Source organism: Sorex fumeus, unplaced genomic scaffold, assembly GCF_029834395.1.
Source record: "Sorex fumeus unplaced genomic scaffold, SorFum_2.1 ptg000051l, whole genome shotgun sequence".
Lineage (NCBI taxonomy): Eukaryota > Metazoa > Chordata > Mammalia > Eulipotyphla > Soricidae > Sorex > Sorex fumeus.
Genome location: NW_026606108.1, coordinates 3,524,374 through 3,546,645, shown reverse-complemented (window position 1 = coordinate 3,546,645; position 22,272 = coordinate 3,524,374). Strand labels below are relative to the sequence as shown.

Below are 22,272 nucleotides of genomic sequence, written 5' to 3'. Positions count from 1 at the left end.
TAGGCAGTATGTGTGTATTCCATTTTCACCATGAAAGTTGGTTACAATAACCCATTCTTGAGAAATTTTTTACAAAGTTTTTTTATATTATATTTCAGCATACAATGTTGTAACACCAATTCCATCATCACGGTGTAGTTTCCTCCACCAAAATCCCTGGGTTCTGCCGAACACTAGCCTGCCTCTTTACAAGCACATTTTTTTTTTTTGCTTTTTGGGTCACACCCAGAGGCGGTGCACAGAGGTTACTCCTGGCTCTGCACTCAGAAATCACCCCTGGCAGTGCTCAGGGGACCATATGGGATGCTGGGAATTGAACCCGGGTTGGCCGCGTGCAAGGCAAACGCCCTACCCACTGTGCTATTGCTCCAGCCCCGTACAAGCACATTTTTAAATTCTACTTTTTCCTTTTTCTGGGGCCATATCCGATGGTGCTTAGGGATTATTCGTGCCTCTGAATGCAGGTATCATTCATGTCAGGCAGGGGGTGAAGATGGGGGATGATTAGAGGAAACCTACGGACACTGGTACTGGAAAATGTAAACTGGTGGAATGATGGGTCTTGTAATACTCTATAACTGAAGACCAATTATGAAAAGCTTTGAATGAGTCTATCTTATAGTGATTCAATAAAAGAAGTTAAAAATATTTAATTTTATTATCGGAAAGAGGCTCAGTGATGGTGCAGTGGCTAAGGGTCTTGTCTTGTATGTGGCTGACCTGTATTTGATCCTCAGCATTCTATACGGCCCTCCAAGTCTGTTGTGATTGAACTATGAGAAATATTCTTCATGTGCTATGTTCTCTTCATTACATAGTGTTAAGTTTTCAGACTTTTTGACTCTGAAACCTAAGCGTGGACCATAAACTAGGGTCCATAGGAGTTGATGCCTCAGTTTCACCTATCTTTTTATAGTCCCTCCACAATATCCATGGATGAATTTGCTCCAAATGTCTTCTAGAATTATCTGTCTTCTTGAGCTATGTCATGTAGAAAAACGTGCCATAGGGAGGAGAGTCACTAGGTGTTTCATAAATCATTTTATATCTTTAGAGAAGCATTATTGAACAAATTTTGGTCTTGCTATGTACGCAAGGAGTATCCATTTTTTGTTTCCAGTTGGACTGCCTCAGGATATAATGGATTTAAATAATTGCCTGGGTTTAATTGCCTGTATTTAAATGATTGCCTGGGTCTGTTTTGTTATGTATGCATTTGGGGGAGAATGGCCACATCTGGCTTATTCTTACGGATCACACCTGGTAGGGTTTAGGGCAACATATGGGGTGCCAAGTATTCAACCTGGGTTTTTATGTACTGGGCTAACTCACTGGGCACCTTTACTCTATTCTCACTCATGCCCCTGATCATGTGTATGTTGTTGGTGGTTGATTGTGCTGGTACCACTGACTTGACATTCTTAATTCCATTGTGTTCCATTGCCAAGTGGCCCATAATGGTTGATTCAGGTACTTGTTAGATGATTAATTTGGGTGCTATGAGGTGTGGAGAATGTGCCTCCAGGAAGTCTCTGATACACATAGGGCTCATATTGCTTGTGTGGTTTGCCTCTTCCCTGGAGTCAGCATTACCCAGAAACTGGCATATCAAACATAGTGTCATTTCTCATCAGAGCTTCATATATGAACCTGTCATGTTTTGATATCTGAGGCGTGTGCCATCTGAGATACTGAGTTGCTAACTCTGTGGATACAGGTTTTTTTAGTTTTTCTCTAAGTGGTCCTTAACCTCAGTGGCAAATTTGTCTATTATGGTTATGACTTTGAGTGCGCTCTTTCTTTGAGTTGCAGTTCCTAGAATATTCCCCTTTATGTTATTAGCATGCTATAGAAGTTGGCAGTGTGCAAAGCAGGGCTCCTACATGGGACTTCTCAATTACTGACATTGGCTAACAGTATGAGTTCTCACAGGATCCTTGTTTAAGATGGATTGGCTACTAGCATACCATCCTTTGAACATTTATGATAAGTAATCTTTTGATTTGTGACACATTGGTTGCAGATTTCAATTTTCTCTGTAAATGCCTAGTGGCTCCATGAGTACTTTTTTTTGATTTTGAAGGAAGCGCTTGCCAGATTTCCTTCGTTGTCATGCCATCTAGTTGTCCAACTCTCATAATGGGTGTTACAGTGCTGAGAATACTACAATACATTACAATACATTATGGACCCTCTGTAACTACATGTCACTGAAATGTTATTTTCGTGTTACAGGTAGTATCCCATTATGATTATATGTAACTTTAAATTTGTGCATTAGGGTTATTCCTTTGCACTCTGTCCTTGAGTTAGTTTCTAGAAGACTCCCCTTTATGTTATTTACATGCTGTAGTAGAATCTGTTCTCCTAGTGTTTGGCTTTTCTTGGAATCATTGTTAGTTTGATGTTTGCAATCATGTTTGCGTTCTAGGGTTACATTTTATAAAACACTGAGATTAATGGACTAGGTTCAGTAGCGTCAGTTCGTCACAAATGCATATTTTTTCTGTTTTTAAACTGAGATATACCTTTACAAAGCTGTTTGTAATTGGATTTCAGTCATACAGTATTCCATCACCCATCCCTCCTCCAGTGTACATTTCCCAGCTCCAGTGTCCTCGGGTTCCCTCTAGTAACCCCCAAATACTTCCTGCCTCTGCAGGCTATTTTCTTCTCACTCCTCCCTCTCTGTCTCTCTCTCCTTTGGGACATTTTGGTTTGCAATATTGATACTGAAACATTATCAAGAATATCCCTTACCTAATTTTAAACTTCAGGTTTTGTCCAGTGTCACCATTCCCAGCTATTATTGTCATAGGGGTCTCTTCTATGTCTCATCTTCCCTCAGCCCCCCACACACTTATGGTTAGCTACTCTCATCTTGCCTCATATCAACTGTGATTTATATTATGCGTACCTCCCTTTTTAATGTAAAATTCAGCATAAGTTAGATCACTGATAGCTGATAAAACGTCCCATGATGTTCAGGAAAATGTTGGGTGCATGTGTGTTCCCTGACTCTGGGTGCAGGACCCAAAGTGTTTGTGATTTTTGTTCACTCTCAGATGTCTTTGGCCTGATGGTCTTCTTGTCTGGACCGGAAAAAGTTCTAACGCTTGCAATGAGATGGACCAAAATTCCCTGAAGATGTGGTTCAAGATGCACCTCTAGTGGTTAGAAGCCTCCTGATGGTAAGAATATATTTCATTTAGGCTGTCCTTCCTCTTAGGGTCTCACAGAATAGCCTGAGTGGTTTTGTTTGTGTCCCAAGAGCTCTTTGGGTCTGTCTTACTGAGAACCCACTTTCACCAAGTTCATGTGCATTTCTCTGTACTGTCATAATCTTTGCAGGTGGAGAGGTCATTGACACACTCTCCAGCCACCACTCAGTTTGTACTCGAACAGGAAAGGATAGTAGCCTCCCTGATATTGCTGGATCAATGATGATTCCTTCTGTCAAAAGCATTCCTTGGAAAGCTGAACAAAATGAGTGAGAACTCAATACCACCGTTCTCCTCGACACTGAGGTCCAGCAATTTCTTTGATAAGGGATTGTAGCTATGATCTGGATGTTTTCCTGGGTGATATCCTGTAACAGCTTTCAAAACTTAGCCAATGAAATATACATATTGTCCTCAGTGGATCCAATTATAACGTAACAATGTCTCCAACTGAAGCTATTGTTAATTGGCACAATTGGTCAGCTTTCATGGGTGACTATAGTGGTAGTTCGCATGCAGCACTAGATTTGATTTCATTTTTTGGAATGCCTCTTGTCTACTGGAATTACATTGCACTGAATGTGTTTAGCATACCAGAAATGAAACAGGTAATATCTTGAATAAGAAGATCTTGTCCTTGAGAATTTGTGATAATGTACTATTCCATCAGTAAAATAATCTGGGTCCTGTGGCTTATTTCTTTGGTATTCTATTTGCTCTTACGTGCTTTTTGACATTGCAGTCATTGCCTTAGTTTCACCTGCCTGTGTGTTTCCTTATATGGTGGCTCTGGTGTTGTCTGCCCCATAGACTCTGTCAAAAGGTTCATGTATAATGTGGTCAGAGTTGCTAGACATTTCGTGAGCTGATATGTGTTGTACCATATGAAGTACTCAGCTCAAATTTTTCCTTTTCACTATGCTATGACAATCCTATTCTTTATTTCCACTTGGAATCCCTCAATACAGGCAATAGATAGGTATAATTTATGTTTGTATGTGTCTATGAGTCTGCATGTTTGGGTGTGTGTATGAGTGATATTTTAGTGTGATTGAGACAACTGTTAATGCATATTTTTAAATTCTTTGTGGCCCTTTTATAATGACCCATTCTGTCTGAATAAGATACCTAATTATAAGAATTCTGTTGAATGTTGTGAGTTGTAGGGATTATGCGTTACTAATTCTTTGAGTGGTGGCATCACACAGAGAAATGATAATCCCCTATGACAGTCCCATTCATTCCCTATAGAGGTCAGCAGGGTCCAGCATGAGATCTGCCAAGCTGTTTCTTGGCAGATTGTCATTTCGCAAACTATCATGTGTTGGTATCTGAAGGTGAGTGTACTCTGAGATATTGTCCTCTTAACTCTGTGGATACTCTATTCTGAGGTTTTTGTAAAAGGTGGCATTCCTACATGGGAAACACCTTCTGGAATGGTTGTATGTTCTCCATGGCTTAGACTTATAAACATTAAGAGTCCTCACAAAATTCCTCTTTCTTTTGGAATTATCTTAAACCCTTGTTTGCCATAACTGAGATTTTCTGACTGGCAGAGGCTATGTTATAAGTATTTCACTACTTGTTTTCTTATCCTTTATGGCTCAGTGAGGGCATTTTATTGGAGTTCTAGGAGAGCAGATTGACCACAAATCCTTCATGTTGTGTACACTTATGTGTCCCTGGATTGATGTGATATTTTATAATACTAAGCCACACACAACATCATGTTCCTCCAATACAATATCTTCATTTTTATTTTTCCAATATTCAACATACATTTGCATTGTGATGAAATAAAATTTAAAGTTTACCCTGGGATTGGTAAACTGAGCCTACCCTTAGCCTGGATGAAGTTCTTATACTGCCCTTGATTTCTATTCACCTTTCAGGGGCAGTTAGCCTGAAACGGCTTTCTGTCTTGAGTATAAAGTGGTCCTCCACTTGTCTTCAGATGTACATAGATGTCCAAGTGTATTGGTTGGAGTTGTAGTCATGGTGCACTTCTGGCACTCAAGAAAGACTCCTGGTGGTAAGAATTCTTTTTTTTCTGTGCTGTATTCTTTCTGCTAGGGTTTCTAAGAACTGCCTGAGTGCTGCTAAGGGCACTTGTGTCCACTAATTCTTGAATTTATCTCTTAGAGGCTATGGCCTCTATGTATCCCAATTCTTGGGAGATTATCTGGACCTTCAAATGCCTTGCATTCCATGAGATCATTAACTTGCCCGCTGATTCACCCAGTCTTTATAGGAAGAGGTGACTTGGTAACTTCCCTGATTTTGCTGGATCGATGATGATTCCCTCTCTCAAAAATCAATCTTTGGAAAGCTGAACAAAATGAGTGACTACTCAATATTGCCGTTCTCCTCGACTCTGAGGTCCAGCAAGTTTTTTGACAAGGGATAGAAGCCATGAGTCACATTGTTTTCCTGGGCAGTTTCCTGAAATGTCCCCTTAGGCTCTTCTCCTTTAGAGTGCTTCTTACCATAAATCGTTGGAATCTTACCATAAATCCATTAAAGGGAAAGGGTCTATTTTTGTGAAACTATTCTTTTCATGACTATGACCAAGTCAGGACCATTCACATCTGTTGTCTGACTTAAGTTTGCATGTTGTGATGCTTGAATTGGGTCACTTTACCTGATGAATATTGTGAGATTGTTATTTGGATTAGGAGAGTTTTACTGTATAGTATGTTTTAGCAATCAAGCAAGATTCCTTGCACTCTATTGTGTAATGGGCTGTATCTCAACCCTGTCCAACACTCTCACCTGCATTTGAAGTAGGCCTACCACCTTATGTTGCTGCACATATTTTCATAGCATCATTAGTGATAGTTAAAATAAAATTTGATGGAGTGCGTAGGACACTGTACTTCCTCATTAAGGTGCAGGTCTCGTAATGTGTTTAATTTGTGATTACTTCTCAGGTGGCATTTACCTGCAGGGTTTGGTATCTGTAGTGGTAAGAGAATCTCCACCTTAACTCAGATCTGTAGATGTTACATGGTGGAATGGCTCAAGTATGGCTCAAGAATCCTTGGCACTTAAATACACTTGGTAAGTATTCCTTAGTTTCCTGATGAGTTTTTGGTATTTTTTCAGAGAACTGTCTGAGTTGTGGTGAGTACATAAGTCCATACTGGTGAATATTGTTGCCATTTTAGTTTGCTGGTTTGATGATTATTCCTTTTCTCTAACGAGTTCCTTGGAAATCTAAAAAAATGAGTGAGAACTCAAAACTGCTGTTAATTTTAGAGCTGAGGTCAACAAGTTCTTTGGCAAGGACCATCATCCTTGCCCACTTGCAGAAGTTCCCCTTTGGGTGGCTAGCAGTGCCCCCTGAAGCTTTCTATTTGGATTGCTTCTTATCATAGGGTCAGTGAATGATGAACAAACTTGTTGTGATGATATGTCCCTGTGAAGATTTTGCTTGCTAACCTAGGGGCGACGTATTACTTGGCATATCTAATTGATGCCTTGAATTTGCATAGTGGGTATTTGCAAGAGGTTTATGAGCTGATTGCCTGGTGTAATAGTTCCACTTGGTTAGGAAAGTTTTACTTCAAAGAGTGTATCTAGGATCCTAAACAGATACGTTGTAATGTTGAGAACAAGAGTCTCTTGATTGCTTGATATTGTACCATGTTCCATCAGTGAGGTACATATTGTCTGAGGCAGTAAGCTTCTATTCTTAAGCTCAAAACAGCTGATTCAATATCACCTCAGTGATTTTTGTACTCATATATTTGAGTCTGCCCCACTTATCATATACTTATCATATACTTATACTAAAATATACTTATGCATATTTTCAAAGGTCTCTGGGCTGTATTGCAGAAAAAAATTTTCTAGTATAACTTTGTTGAGAGTCACCAGATTTTCAATATGCATTTTATGTCATTTTGCATGATGAATTAAGACCAAATTTGGGTTTTGGTACAAGACAAGGAGTATCTTATTCTAGGATTCCTTATGAAATTTCTTCTGTACTCATTGAATGGGTTATAGAAGAAGATTATTGTGTGTAATTTGTCCGAATCTTTGGGCTTGCGCATAGTTAATTGTCTGTTTTTGAATGTCTGTGATTGTGCTGAGGACCTGAGATTGTACATTCTGAGGTCCATTTTGTTCCATTGCTTAGTGACCAACTATTGCTTTGAATGCTAGTTATGTATTCAATTTCTTTTCAGTGGCATCTGGTCTGAGGACCGTGTTTTTAGTAAAACTTTCTTTATAGGATACTCTATATAGGATTTATATTTCCCTCAGAGGTTTAGAACATCCTACCATAGGGAGGCATAACCCAGAAATTGGCCTTCAAACCATAATTTCTTGCTTATTTTCCGTATGGGAAAAACTCATTTATTAGAGTTTCTTTGAGAAGTTCCACCCAAAATCTGAATGGTGTTTACTCTCATAGCCAATGTCCTCTCAGCTCTGTGCACACCATGTTATAACATTTCTTTCAGTGGTGGTGTGCCCTGAGTGTCGTTACATTTTTGGGATTCCATGGGAAAATCAGTCCTGCTAAATGGGCTGTACTCTATGATTGACACTAATAGCCAGTATGAGTTCTCACAGTATTTTTTCTTGATTTGTATCAACTTGGATCCTGGATCTCCAGTCTTTGAATATTTTACACTGTTTTAAGTTGTACTTCAGTTTGACCTGTGTTACTATGGGTGTAGATCAGTCCTTGCTCTCATAATAATGCCCATTTAGGTTCATGAGCTTAATAAGCTTAAAACCTTTGTAGCTCATTTGTTTGAGGTTGGAGCGAAGGTGTCTGGCCAGATTCTCTCATCTTTTCTTCTTTATTTGTGTTCCAAAGGGTTCTTTTTAGTTTATGGTTTGTGGTATCATAGATATGGTAATTTTTTAATTAGGTGATAATCAGATGTCTCTGTTAGTCTCATACCTGTAAAATCCATCCATTTACCACATGTGGATATTTATTATATCCGCATATACCTCTCTCTACTACTGTAGAGTTTGTTGGCATTAAAAACTCTTCCAGGGGCTGGAGCGATAACACAGCAGGTAGGGTGTTTGCCTTGCACGCAGCCAACATGGCTGAACCTGGTTTGGTTCCCAGCATCCCATATGGTCCCCCGAGAACCGCCAGGAGTAATTCCTGAGGGCATGAGCCAGGAGTAAACACTGAGCATCGCCGGGTGTGACCCAAAAAAACAAAACAAAACAAAAACAAAAACTAAAGACTCTTTCATCTATTTTTACTTAAGCTATTTGAGGATTCATCCTTAAATATCTTAGTTTGCTATGGAAGAAATTGTTAATTTACTATCTTGATTTTCTGGGACTGGCAGTATTGTGTAATTCAGATAGAGGTTTGGGATGCATTTCTTGTTTTATGGGTTTGATGGAAAAGTTTTTGAAGCATGGTTTCAATCTTAAACGAATGTAACTCCAACAGCACCAACTTGGTTAGCATTATGTTTACCCTTTTTGCTACAGAGTTCAAGTGTATATTTGGTTACTAAGAGTAGAGATAAAATTATATGCTTTATATAATTTTTTATATTGTTCTAAACTGTTGGTTGCTGGAACAACTCTTGAGACTGGGAAGCGACCTCAGAGATTCTGTGTTTTATGTTTATGTCTCAGGTACCATTGCTCCTGGAAATTTTTTGCTTTAAATAAAAAGAGATAATTCACCTATTATTTGTTGGGAAGAGTTGCCTGGAAGAATTGGCTGGAATTGAGGTATGTCTTGTACTTACACGATATTTGGTAGCATTACTTCTGTTCTCTGTCCTCTGTGGTAGGGCTTCTCAGATATCCATGAGAGTCCACAATTGTATGTATCCTTAGAGATCTTGTCTTCATTTTAAGTTGATAAATTTCCAGTTCTTAAGGGTTTCTATGAATCCTCATATGCCTTTCAGGCCATAAGGACAATGTCATCCACTGTTCAGATATAGATTAAAATTGATTGATTTTAGTTTATTATTATGATTATGATTCTTCTCTCGAAAGCATTCTTGGAAAGCGGAACATAATAACTAAGATCTCATTACCACTTTTCTCCACCGCATTGAGTTCTAGGAAGAATATAGTACCTATGAGTACCAGTATATAGTATCCATGAGGTTCCCTGGGAAGTATCCTGAAATATGACCTTGAGATTTTTCCACTTTAACGTGCCTCTCATCATGGTAGTCAGTGGATTTGCTATATGATAATGCAGTGGTTATTTCTTCCACTAAAGGTTTTGGTTCTTGCAGTGGTTAAAGCAGCATTACCATATATCTTGACTGATTTAGTTTGCATTTGTCATGCTTTGCATGGAACCCTTGAGCTGCTGGCATGGTGTGATCATGCCGCTTTGCTATGGGACTTCTATACTGGGGAGGGATTCTATCATCTCACCAGAAGAACAACTGGTATTTGTCACAAGAGCCTGTACCTGTGGGATATTTATTGTGCACTATGTTCCCTCCATTATGTAATGTAGGTTCTAAGTCAGTTGGATCTATGTATAAAGTTTGGAGTTAGACTTGAGGCTGTAGTGCCTTATTTACACCTACCTGTGTGTTGTTCTACACAGTGGCCATGGTGGTTTCAACCACAGTTGTCATGAAAAATTGTAACCCCCTGAGGGCTATAGACTTTTGTTAAAATTTTTTGTTAAAAATTTGTTTAAAATTTTTCTTCAGTAGTCATTTCATGAGCTGAGTTTTTTCCCTTAAAGTGGTGATACAAAATTTTGACCACTGAATTTAGGCATCTATGATCCTATTTGTATCTAAACTGTCTGTCCCCAGAACACAGTGGAATTATTGTGATAAGACTTGTTTGTGTCTGACTATATATTTAGATTTCTTGATGAGTCTCTGTCTATGTGATACATTAACTCCTATGATTAAGTATTCTTAATTCATTTTGGTACATTTAATTACCATTGAGGTAATTAAGAAGAAGATTTCTGTATTTTAGTTTGTTGTGTCGAAACTTTGCCATTTAGTGGTATCATTTTGTACAGACAACTCATACTTTTCTAAGATGCTTAGAATCATTTTCTGCTTTGTCAAGAATCCGGCCTGTCAAACACAGGGTTGCTACTTCATAAGATCCCAATATGGAAAACTGTCACATTTTACTATTTTAGACGTTTATGTTCTCGAGATGTTGTCTTATTAAAACTGTCAATAATGTTTTTAGTTCTTTCTACGATTTTTCTTTTTCATCTCAGGGGCAGGAAAATTTTTTGTGACCATGTGCAAATCAGTCTTCTTAAATGGGTATCCTCCATATGTGACACACCAGTATGAGTTCTCAGTAAAGTATTTCTGTTTTGTTAATCAAATGTTCTGTTCCATCATTTGAGTACTTCTGCCTGGTGGACACTATACCGAATATTTTGCTTTTAACCTGTGTCATGATGGTTGCATAATTTTCTCTCTTACTTCCAGTAATTCATCAGTCACATCTTTATGAAGCTACAGGAGTCGAGTCCGGCTGAAATTCTCTTGATTTTGCATCCAGGTGTAAGAATTTTGGTAGTATCAGTCTGCCTCTACCCTCATATCACTCCAGTGCAACCACTGTGATTTGAATTATGGTTATTTAACACTAATAAGCTTTAAAATTGCTATGATTAATGATAGGTAAAAGAAAATAGATAGTGTACCCTGGTGTATGCAGATGCAATTCTTGAACCTGTTTATAGATATGTGTCCCTTATTTTCTTCTCTTTCTCAGGTGCAATATTCATGATTAAATTGCTGTCTGAAGTGAAATATATGTCACCAATAATTGAATTTGTTTGAGAAACATGAGAAGAATATATGTCTTGATGTATTGCTCACACTCAAAAGAATAGTGGAGGTAAGCGGTCCTGTCTTCTTGGCTCTATTTTCTCTAGTGGATGTTCTCATAATATTAGAGTTGCAGTGAGTGCACATGTAATGTACAGAGATCACTTGGGTTTCTGTCTTGGGTTTAGAATAAAAAGACTCAAAGCCTGTTCAAGACTCTGCAGTCCATTTCAGGCTGTAAGTTTATTAATATACCTGCCAAATACCCATTCTGTATGGATAAAAGTGAAATGGTAGCCTCCTTGAGAGTTTGTTGGATCAATGATGATTCTCTCAAAAGCATTCCTTGGAAAGCTGAACAAAATGAGTGAGAACTCAATACCGCCGTTCTCCTCGATGCTGAGGTCCAGCAAGTTCTTTGACAAGGGATGGTTACCACTTGTCCTTTTTTTCCTTGTTTCTAAACAAGGAAATTGTTTCCTTGACCTTCTCCTTAAAGTTCCTCTCATAACGGGGTCAGTTGCTTCCTGGTATAATAATGTGATGGGAAGTCTCCTAGTAAAGTTGTTGGTTGGAGGCATGTTGTTTCAGGGCTTCTCAATATGGGTTCAGTGGATTCATGTCACAATAACTCTAAATGTGACTCTTGGTGTAGATGTTGTTTGCTATTCTATCACTCAAGTTCTTTTCAGATTGAGTAATTGAGTTGAGTTTCAATATTGTGTTTCATGGACTAGTAGTCCTTAAGCTGATGTCATACTTCTACCATGGGGTTTTTTTTTAGAATCTCAGCAAGAGAATATGCTAAATTTCTTTAGTTGTAATCTCTATTGCATGGTTTTTGGGCACCTAAACTTTTGTTCTTTATTTTGTTTTCATGACTCAGGTCCGTGTCTAGTCATACACTAGAACATTTTACTTTTCTCCTTGGAACAGCAACTGAACAGATTTGAGTGTTCACTAGGGTACTGTCAATTGCTCATGTACAATTCTGAAAGGTAAGCTCTCCATTGCATTTGAGCTCAAAAGTACCTTTGCCTTGGTTTGGCCTATTTGGAAGGCTGTTTGAGTACCAGTTCCCCTAATCCATGAATTCTCGGGCTGCTGTGGTCACTGGCTGCAATCTGTTAGACCATGCCAGCTGCTTCAGTGAGGCAGCATCCCCAGTGTGCTCGGATCGATGATGAGTACCCCTACCTCTATGCATTCCTTGGAAAACCTGAACAAAATGAGTGAGAACTCCCACCACCGCCGTTCTCATCGTAACTGAGGTCCAGCACATACTTTGCTCAATGGACTGTACTCCTGAAGTACATCTTCCCCTTCTTCATCTCCTGACCACCACATGGCTTTCTCTTTAGGCACAACAAATGAATTCTTATCCTGAGGTTGTTGGGAAGTTGGGGAATCGTGGATCCCTGGCCATAAGTCTAAATGTGACTCTTGATGAAGATTTTGTTTGCTATTCTATAACTCAAGTTCTTCTTTTCAGATTGAGTAACTGAATTGTGTTTGAATATTGTAGTGCTTGGACTAGTAGTCCTTAAGCTGACGACATACCTCTACTCTGGGAGCATCTGCCTCTCAGCAGATCTTAGATGAGTCAGCCAACATATTGTCATGATAAGGCATGGTATCCTATTCAAGACTGCCAATGTCTGTGACAGACATAGTGTATTAGTGTTGGTATTTTGGACTTGTACTTTGTGAACGGGACTGGCATTATATTGTGTAACTGTACTCATGGTACTGTTGGCCTGGGTGACTTCCCTACTAGACATCATATTGACAATTTTGGCTATGGAAGAATGTGAAGGGCTGGATGTTGAACGTACATTCTTGTTGTCCTCATTATTATTCCCAGTGGGTAAAATGAATGTTTAAGCAGAATTTGAGGCCTGAAAGTTCTTAAATGTCTCTTTTTTACTAGATTTACGATGACATTGGAACAATGTCACTGTGGATGATTGTTGTTTCGCCAGTCTGTATTTAGCTAGGTTCATTGTGTGTTCAGGCATGTGTCTGTTCAGTTTAGATATGATGGCATCTCTTTGTATTTTTTTGAAAGCTGGTGCCCAAGAATTGTGTACTGGGCTTTCCTATTGATTCTTAGCTTGCACTGTCACATACACATCCCCACACCTTTCTAGATTGAGAGTTCTGAGATTTTTTGTTTTAAGTGTGGGAAACCCAGCATAATGCATGAATGTGAAGCTGTGATTCAGTGTGTCTTATATTGTTTGGTACCATCCCACTGCTGCATCTTCAAGAGACACAGCTCATGGCAAACAGACCAGATTTTATTGACTGATTTTGTTAGAGCTCAGTTGAAGAGAGATGAAACATGTCTTGTTTCATTGGAAGCAACTACTCTGTTTTTAGACAGAGTGGCTCTTTGGGAGGCAACCTTTAGCTAGGCAATAATATGAATATCAAGTTCCTTGTAGTGGAAAGATCGGGTATTCTGTACTCCTCAAGCAGATTGTTCACAAAGAAATAGATCAAGAGTACACAGTGAATATTATGATAAAAACCAAGAAAACCCTTCCAAATCCAATGGCACAGGGTCTTCCACTCCTATCCTCAGTCTTACATATTTCTTTGTTGTGCCTCATTCTGCCATATGATATTATACCTACTGCTAAGAGCAAATACAAGTTTTGCATCAGGGATCTTGTGGCTGCTGTCTCCTGTTCCAGATCCTAAGGCACCATCTTGTTCTGCTTTTTGTGTACACTGCTCAGGTGGAGTTTCCTCATCAGGCACATGTTTAACAAGAAGAGTATTCTGTTGTTGCCAGGAAGAAGGTATATTCAAAATCTGGGTCAAATATTGGACAGGAATCTGTTAGTTTCCCTGCACATTACTGAAGGTAAGCTATGACTTGTTTCTGTGAATTCATTTGCTTTTACCTTGCTTCTGCCTCTATTGTGGGATATTTAAGAATATTCCCTTCATGCTGTGGGTCAGTCTTGCTGCTTCTGTGTGGCAGCCTCCCCGTTGAGTTGAGATTAATGATGAATACACCTAAATCTGCATTCTTTGGAAAACCTGAAGAGTGTGACTAAGAACTCACACTGCCGCCATTTTCATCCTATATGAGGTCAGCTAGTGGGCCAGTGTTTCTGCTTCTGTGAGGCAGCCTCCCCATTTTGTTGAGATTAATGGTGAATACACCTAACTTTGCATTCTTTGGAAAACCTGAACAGTGAGAATGAGAACTCACACTGCCACCATTGTCATCCTGGAGCGATAGCACAGCGGGTAGGGCGTTTGCCTTACAAGCGGCCAACATGGCTGACCCGAGTTCGATTCCTCTGCCCCTCTCAGAGAGCCCGGCAAGCTACCGAGAGTATTCGATATGCCAGACACAGTAACAACAAAAGTCTCCAATGGAGACGTTACTGGGCCCGCTCGAGCAAATCGACGATCAACGGGAGGGCCTTTACCTTTACCTTTATGAGATCCAGCACATGGTGTTCCCCCCAGATACTAGACATCAGAGATGGCTTTTGCTTGGTCATATGCATTTATTGCTGCATTCCCCTCGACTTCGATTAAGAGGAACTTGTCCAATGTCCAGAGCTGTTTTTGTTGAGGAATCAACTATCAGGAACCACAGAGGGACACGCATTCCTTGCTAAAGTCTTGTCTATTCATCACTGCACCCCATTCATGCATCTGAATTTATAGCTACTGGTTTATAAGACCAAAATGCCAGGTGCCCATGTGAGTCAAGAGGTTGTGATCTGTCGTGCCCATTCCCTGTGAATCTTCTCACGTATTTCCATTTTTGTTTATGTTGCTCAGGTGGAGTTTCTCTGCTAGAAAAGCACCGAGAAGAGCTTTCAGAAGTTAACTGAGCCAATGTTGTTTGAGAGACCCACATTGGTTGGGCCAGTTGATGCTTTCAGAGATAAGATCTCCATGCATCAAGATGACATCTGCTTTGGTCTTTCTTGTGAAACCTCCCTCTTGGCTTTACACTGTGGCCCCAGATAGCTGCTTCTTTGAAATAGTCTCCGCACGGTTCTGAGATCACTGATGAGTATCCCTAACTCTATGCATTCCTTGGAAAACATGAACAAAATGAGTAAGAACTCATACCACCGCCATTCTCAAACTATATGAAGTCCAGCATATAGTGTGCCTCACTGATGTTAGGCATGATGGATGGCTTTTCCTTGGTCATAGGCATGCTACATTTTCCATGACCTCCAATTAGAGGCATTTGGTATTCCAATGCCCAGAGATGTCTTTTTATTGAGGAATCAAGTATCAGAAATCACAGAGGGCTATGAACTCCTTGCTGCAGTCTTTCCTGTTCATCACTACACCCTATTGCATCTGACTTTATATCTACTGGTTTATATGGGTCAAATGCCAGTTGACCATAGAGGTCATGTGGCTCTGATCTCTTGTGCTTATTCCCTGGGAACCTTCTCATGTATTTGCGTTTTCGTTTACATGGCCCAGGTGGAGTTTCTCTGCTACGTTTGCTGAGCACAAAGAAGAACTTTCAGTAGTTAAAGCCAGTTCTGCATGGGAGACCCATAGTCTTGCGCCAGTGGACACTTTTAAGAGGTAAGATCTCCTTGCATCATGATGACATCTGCTTTAGTGTTTACTTGGAGAACAGTTCCTCTTGGCTGTACACAAGTGGCCTCAGATAGTTGCTTCTGTGAGGCAGTCTCCGTACTGTTCTGGGTTCAGTGATGTGTACCCCTAACTCAATTAATTCCTTGGAAAACTTGAACAAAATGAGAGAACACACACCACCGCCATTCTCATCATATCTGAGGTCCAGCACAAGGTGTGCCTCGCAAATGTTAATCACGAGGTATGCCTTTTTCTTGGTCATAAGCATGCAAATTTCCCCTCGACCTCCAGTCTGGGGCACTTAGCCTTCCAGTGCCCTGAACTGATATTTGTCGAGGAATCAACTATCACCAACCACAAACGGATATGCACTCCTTGCTAAAGTCTTTCCTGTTTATCTCTCGACTCTATACCCAGGGAATCGTCTCACGTATTTCCACTTTTGTTTACATGGCTCAGATGGAGATTCTCTGCCAGGCTTGCTGAGCACCACGAAGAGCTTTCAGTAGTTAACTGAGCCAATACTATTTGGGAGACCCAAATTGGTTGGCCAGTTGACGCTTTCAGAGGTAAGAACTCCATGCATGAAGATGTCATTCGTTTTAGTCTTTTGTTTTATGTTTTTCATTTTTATTAGTGAAACACCATGATATACAGTTGTAGACACAAATTTTTGTGCTCGGGTTTCAGTTAAACAACGATTGAATCCCCATCCCTCCACCAGTGCCCATTCTCCACCACTACTGATCCCAGTTTTCCTCCCACCCAAATCCCCCCCATCCCACCGTACCTCTATGGCAGGGCTTTCCCTGCCATCCGCTTTAGTCTTACTTGCGGAACCCTACCTCTTGACCATTCACTAGTGGCTCCAGATAGCTGCTTCTGTGTTGCAGCCTTCCCAGTGTTCTGAGATCAACGATGAGTACCCCTAACTCTATGAAGTTTTTTGAAAACCTGGAAAAATGATACAGAATTCCCACCGCTGACATTGTCATCATATCTGAGGTCCAGCACATGCTCTGCACTCCCCAAGATGTTATGCATGAGGGATGACTTTTCCTTTGTCTTTGGCATGCAGCACCCCTCAAGGCCTATATTCAGAGGCACTTGGTCTTTCATTGACTAGATCTAGTTTTTGTCAAGCATCCAAGTATGTTCACCCACACACGGACATGCACTACTTGCACTGCTTGCTCAGTCTTGTCTATTCATCACTGTCCTCCGTGCCTGCTGACTTTATGGATACTGCAAATGATATAATTGTAGGGGGGAGACCAAGATTTGTTGGTCCAGTGGATGCTTTCAGATGCAAGATCTTCATGCATCAAGATGGCATCCCCTTTGCTCTTACTTTAGGAACCCTCTTGACCTTGAATTACAGGCCCCATTCAGCTGCCTGTGGGAGACAGCCTGTCTATTATGCTCATATCAATGATAAGTACCCCAAACTCTACACATTCTTTGTTAAACCTAAAATAAGTGAGAATTCACACTGTTGCCATTGTTATTGTATCTGAGGTCAGCGCATGGTCTACTCCAAGGATGGTAGAAGTAAGGGAGAGATTCTCATGGTGATACTCAAGCATCACCAACCAAGGCCTTCCTGTTGGGTTCACCTAACATTCTAGGGACCCTCGCTATTTGCCAAAATTGGAAGACTCGGATGTGAACATATTTTCTGATAGTGTGGTGCCTGGTATTATAAAAATGAGAGTTTCATGCCTATAATACCTGATCACTTTGTTCTCAGGCATTTTTGGTCTCTCCTATGTGTGTGATGAGGAGATTTACATGGATTTGAAGGTAAAGAATTTTTGTTGTGCAGTCGCCAAGAATAGGCTAGCAGGTCCTCCCACTTGGTCTGTTAGTGGCTATTTAGCAGTTGCAATCTAGATGACTGACTCTCTTAGTTGTCAGAAATAATGAAGTCGAGATCATAGGGATGGCCTCTGTCATTGTTACATGGACTTGAAATAGGGACACAGGTAAATGTTATTTTGGTGACTGATCAGGTTTTAAAAATAGATGGAGGGCTCAAAAGGGTGTGATGTGATTGTAGAGGCTGAATATGTGACATTATGTGAGGCTTTGGTCTAGATACGTATGGAGGCTTTTTGGACAAGGATATGTAGGATAGTATAGGTTGTCTTGGAGCTGATATTGAGAGGTCCCCATACCTAAAAATATTGGTGATGAGCATGAGCATACCCTGTATTTCTACAGAAAAATTATCATGAACAATTTTGTAAGCCACTGTGTTTAATATTGTGGAGGAGGAGCCATGGGAGTGCACACCCTGGTACAGGGTTTCAAATATTTCAGTTCATTCTTTTTAGGATAACTTTTGATAGCTCCACTTTGCTGATGACATTGTTTAAATAACACCAACTTGTGTGAGGCATCTTGCCACTGTGCTTAGATCAATGATGAGTACCCATATCCCCATGCACTCCTTGGAAAACCTGAACAAAATGAATGAGAACACTTACTGCTGTCGTTTTCATCGTATCTGAGGTACAGCATGTTGTGTACTCCAGGGATTATATGATTGAGGTATAGCTTTCTCTCCTGTAGTAACTGTCATCTAGCTCTCCAGTCTTACAGTGCTGTCTAGCCATTGTGAACTTTATTAGTGCTCTTGAAAGGTTCTATAATGTCTAGAAGAATTACATGTAGAACATTTGAGTAGCCCATTGCTAACAGCCACTGCTGCATGCCTGCTATATGTTATGAAGGTCTGCTGGTAGCATGGAGTTCGTGAATACCAGCCTGTTTATGTCAGCATATAGGATATTTCATGAGAAGTAAAATGCAGGCCGGGGTGATTTTATAGATCCTGTTTGGGACAGAGGGTATCCTTTTGTCCCCAGTATTAGTGAGATCTTTCTGGGGGGAGTATGTGAGAGGCAGTATGTATATCTTCATTTGAGTGTAATGTTGAGAGTTTTCTCTTCCTTGGAGAGTGGTGGATGACTTCTCGTTTTGTGCAGACCTCAATACAGGAACCCCAATGTTCCTGGTCCATTTTCTTGGTGTGCTTTGAGACAAACATTTTGGTTTAGGCTTGAGGTATTCCACTTTTTTACAGAAGCTATCTTGGAAGTGACCATGAATTTTGGGCCATAATTGCTTGCCCCATGTTCCCATATAATGCATTTTCTCCTAGCCTTCTGGTGTACTAGAGACTTTTAACCGCTTAGCAGCACCTGGCTCTCATTCTGCTCTGGATAAGTTGCTGACATAGACCTGGGTACTACAGTGACCCTTGCACTAGTCATTTGGGTATTCAGTTGCAATATTTGACATATTCTCATGTAGAAGTAGAGAAACAAGTCCTAAAACAACTTTCAGGGCTGTGGGCTGCAGTTAGTCTACTTTGACCTCATTGCCAACCCTCGGGATTGACTATTAAGGCAAATTTTGGACTTAATGGGCCATGAAGGTGTCTTGTGTCTTTACCTTCATAATAACCTGGGAATAGGAGTAGTATAGAAGGTTGATTTACCCCCATTCTTAACACGTTTTCCCCTTTGTCTTTGTTGTTTGTTTAATTTTTGGTTTTGCAGTACTAGGTATTTCTCCAGCATTCTTCCTGACCCTCGGGTATCACTCTCAGCAGAGTTCAGGAGATCATATACATCACCTGGGATCAAACGAGGGTAGGATCTATGTAAGGCTAGAAACTTCATCACTGTACTATAGATCTGCCCCTCCTCATGCCTTTGGATGTCCATGCCTGTGCCTGGGCAAGTTTGTTCTCATGTCATCCCTTTTTATTTTTTCTGAAATCATAGGGCAATGCAAAGTGTGTCCTTTGGCTTCCCATTAGTTTCCTCAAAAGTTAGGTGATTTTGAGACCTTAATTCTCCCAACCCTCGGGAGCTTAGGTTCCTGTGATTCTCTGAATTAAGGTGCACATCATTTTCCAGAACAAAAACTTATAACCTTTGTGCCACTTGATTGCCTGATTGTACTAGTTACAGTTTAAGGACAAGCACTATTTTTTTCTTTGTTTTCTAGAACCTGTTGGATAGAGCTCAGTTGAAAGTATATAGAGTGTTATCTGCTTCCAGAGAAGGAGAAGCTGTGAGCAGAGTTTCTTATTGACATCAGTGAGCTGGCCAGATTAATTTTTGTCTCTTTAGAGGGCAAGACTATGTGCAAAGTTCTACACAGTGTGCAAGGTTCCCATTAGAAAATAATATGGATCCATCAGAATATGAAAAGTTCTGATGGCTATCTAGTATCACATAAGGCTCAAACATACACACATATGCATAGGGGTATGCACTCCTAACCAAAATCCTACCAGCTTTTGTCCTGTCCCCCATGGACAGACAAATGCTAGGCCTGCACTGGTGGGTCTTATGCCTATACCCAGTCATATTCTGATACATTCCTCATTTTTGTGTCAACTTCTCAGATGCAGTTTTTCCATCCAGGAATATGTGTGCCAAGAGCAGCTCCATATTGTCACAGGAAGAATGCTGCTGGGACATCCATGTCAAGTTTGGTTCATATGCTGTTCCTTTCTTTGAATGCTTCTGGAAGGTAAGCTGTACCTTACTCTGAACACATATACTTCAGCCTGGCTTTGATCTATATTGAAGCCTCTTTCAGGACCCCTATGCCTAGGTCATGATGCTTGCTTGATGCCACTGGCGCCTTAAGGTCATGGGCTTTGCTATATCAGCCCTGTCTAGCTGCTGCTGTCGGCAGGCTCCCACTGTGCTTGGATCGATGATGAATACCTCTAACTCTATGCATTCCTTGGAAAACCTGAACAAAATGAGTGAGAACCTTCACCACCGCCTTTTTCATCGTATCTGAGGTCCAGCACATGGTATCCCCTGGAAGATAGTCGTGAGAGACAGCTTTCCTGTGGTCACATACATGCACCACTGCCGTGGGCCTCCACTTCAGAGATAGTTGGTGGTGCCGGGCACAGGGCTTGGGTTTCATAGGCAAAGTTAGAGTGTTCGGGTTGTTTGATGTTGGAATCTCTAGCTAATTTAGCTTGTCTTAGGGACAGCCTACCTTTGTCATACACATATACAATCATCTCTGATCGCTGGTTGGAGAATACCTGAATCTCCATGGCCCAGTGTTCTGGGTACAGGGGAGGTTTTGAATGTTTTGATTCTCTGGTTGTGGGATCTATGAAATGTGGCTTAGACTTGGAAGAGAGTGGTAGCTTTATTTGTATCAGGTGCTAAAAACAGTTATTGGCCAAAGTTAGGGCCTGTTGGGTGTTGAGGGCCTTCTAGAGGTTGCATCCTAACATTTAGATTCTACAGTGGTGTACTATGGTCCCTGCATTACATAAGCATGTTTTAGAAGGTCCAGTGGATCCAGAATGTTACATGGAAGGTTCTGATGACTGCCATGAAACAAAGTCACTGCCATCCAGGCAATTTCAGCTTTTTCTGGAATCTTACCTACTTTTGTGCTGTCCCCTAGACCTGTTGTCTACCTTACAGAAATTGTTCCAAAGGTCAAATGCAATTTTTGCCCTGGTGGATCCTGTGAGAAATTCTAATGTCCTCTCTCTGAGCATCTTCTCATGCACTCTGCATGTTCTGTAAACTGCTCAGGTGTAGTTTACCTTCCAGACAAGTGTATGAAGAAAATTCTGTTGTTGCAGAAAGTAGGGAGACTTTGGTCTTGTGAGGGCAAGGATGCTTTTTCTCTCCATCAGTGCTTTTGGCCAGTAAGCTGTCCATTTTGTCCATGATTTCATCAGCTTTTGCCTTCATTATGGCTCTCTTGAAGGCTGTTTGAAGAGCCCTCCCACCTAAAACCATGTCCTTCCTCTGGGTCCTGTAGGTTATGAGTATTGCTTTATGTGACTGTGCTCACTTCTTGTTTAAAGCAGCCTTGCCATTGTGCTCAGATTGATGATAAGTATCCAGAACTATAGACATTCCTTGGAAAATCTGAACAAAATGACAGAGAATTCCCACCGCTGTCTTTCTCATCGTATCTGAGGTCCAGCACATGGTCTTCCAAGAGGATGGAAGGACTGCACCCCTGCTAGACCATCATGCTAAGTGAAATTAGTCAGAAATAGACATAGAATGGTTTCACTTATTTGTGGAATATATAATAGCATAATATGAGCCTGACAACCAAGGACAGTAGACACAAGGTCCTGAAATAATTCTTCATAGGTAGAAGCCTGTAGAGAGTAGATCTCTAAGTCAATGATGGTTGGAGGAATTTTTTAGCATTGGGACATTGGTGGTGGAGAATGTACACTGGTGGAGGGATGGGTGATTGATTATTGTATGACTGAAACTCAAAACATGAATTTTTTATAATTGTATAAAGGAGTGAAAGACAGTTCCTCTTGATCACATGCACACATTAGGTTGTAACGCCTTCTTGTCAGAGGTATTGTGCCTAGTTAAGGCCCGAGACTTTGGCTTCATTTAGAGGAGTTATGTTTCCATGAATTTTTGTTTCTGGTACAGGCATGTTTTCTGGTGTTGTGTTATCTAGTTCTATTAGGTGAAGGGCCACTTCATATTTCCTTATCCTTTAGTTTATGCAGGGTTTTCTTCCCCATTGGTGTGAACAGTGAGAAGTGTTTTAGACTTAAAGGCCATTTGGTGCTTATATTGTTGTAGGTGTTAAGAGCAGGCAGATGTGTTATGCCCAATGTTAGTAAG

The 22,272-nt window shown here is 40.5% G+C and overlaps 4 non-coding genes and 8 pseudogenes across 4 annotated transcripts; all 12 read left to right on the top strand.

Annotated features, from left to right (window-relative positions):
- Nucleotides 1–3,434: 3,434 nt before the first annotated feature.
- LOC130033157 (small nucleolar RNA SNORD116) lies at nucleotides 3,435–3,531 on the top strand. The gene has a single exon (XR_008793906.1). It is a non-coding gene; the product is annotated as a small nucleolar RNA SNORD116 (small nucleolar RNA).
- A 1,975-nt stretch (nucleotides 3,532–5,506) lies between these two features.
- On the top strand, nucleotides 5,507–5,604 carry LOC130033160 (uncharacterized; annotated as a pseudogene).
- Nucleotides 5,605–6,394: 790 nt separating this feature from the next.
- On the top strand, nucleotides 6,395–6,490 carry LOC130033189 (small nucleolar RNA SNORD116). Its single transcript, XR_008793913.1, has one exon. It is a non-coding gene; the product is annotated as a small nucleolar RNA SNORD116 (small nucleolar RNA).
- A 4,827-nt stretch (nucleotides 6,491–11,317) lies between these two features.
- Nucleotides 11,318–11,410, top strand: LOC130033155 (small nucleolar RNA SNORD116). Its single transcript, XR_008793904.1, has one exon. It is a non-coding gene; the product is annotated as a small nucleolar RNA SNORD116 (small nucleolar RNA).
- Nucleotides 11,411–12,176: 766 nt separating this feature from the next.
- Nucleotides 12,177–12,277, top strand: LOC130033159 (uncharacterized; annotated as a pseudogene).
- Nucleotides 12,278–14,010: 1,733 nt separating this feature from the next.
- On the top strand, nucleotides 14,011–14,109 carry LOC130033190 (uncharacterized; annotated as a pseudogene).
- A 54-nt stretch (nucleotides 14,110–14,163) lies between these two features.
- On the top strand, nucleotides 14,164–14,255 carry LOC130033191 (small nucleolar RNA SNORD116). Its single transcript, XR_008793914.1, has one exon. It is a non-coding gene; the product is annotated as a small nucleolar RNA SNORD116 (small nucleolar RNA).
- A 782-nt stretch (nucleotides 14,256–15,037) lies between these two features.
- Nucleotides 15,038–15,138, top strand: LOC130033186 (uncharacterized; annotated as a pseudogene).
- A 570-nt stretch (nucleotides 15,139–15,708) lies between these two features.
- LOC130033182 (uncharacterized) lies at nucleotides 15,709–15,807 on the top strand (annotated as a pseudogene).
- Nucleotides 15,808–18,018: 2,211 nt separating this feature from the next.
- Nucleotides 18,019–18,119, top strand: LOC130033179 (uncharacterized; annotated as a pseudogene).
- A 2,216-nt stretch (nucleotides 18,120–20,335) lies between these two features.
- Nucleotides 20,336–20,436, top strand: LOC130033168 (uncharacterized; annotated as a pseudogene).
- A 1,056-nt stretch (nucleotides 20,437–21,492) lies between these two features.
- On the top strand, nucleotides 21,493–21,593 carry LOC130033181 (uncharacterized; annotated as a pseudogene).
- The last annotated feature ends 679 nt before the right edge of the window (nucleotides 21,594–22,272 follow it).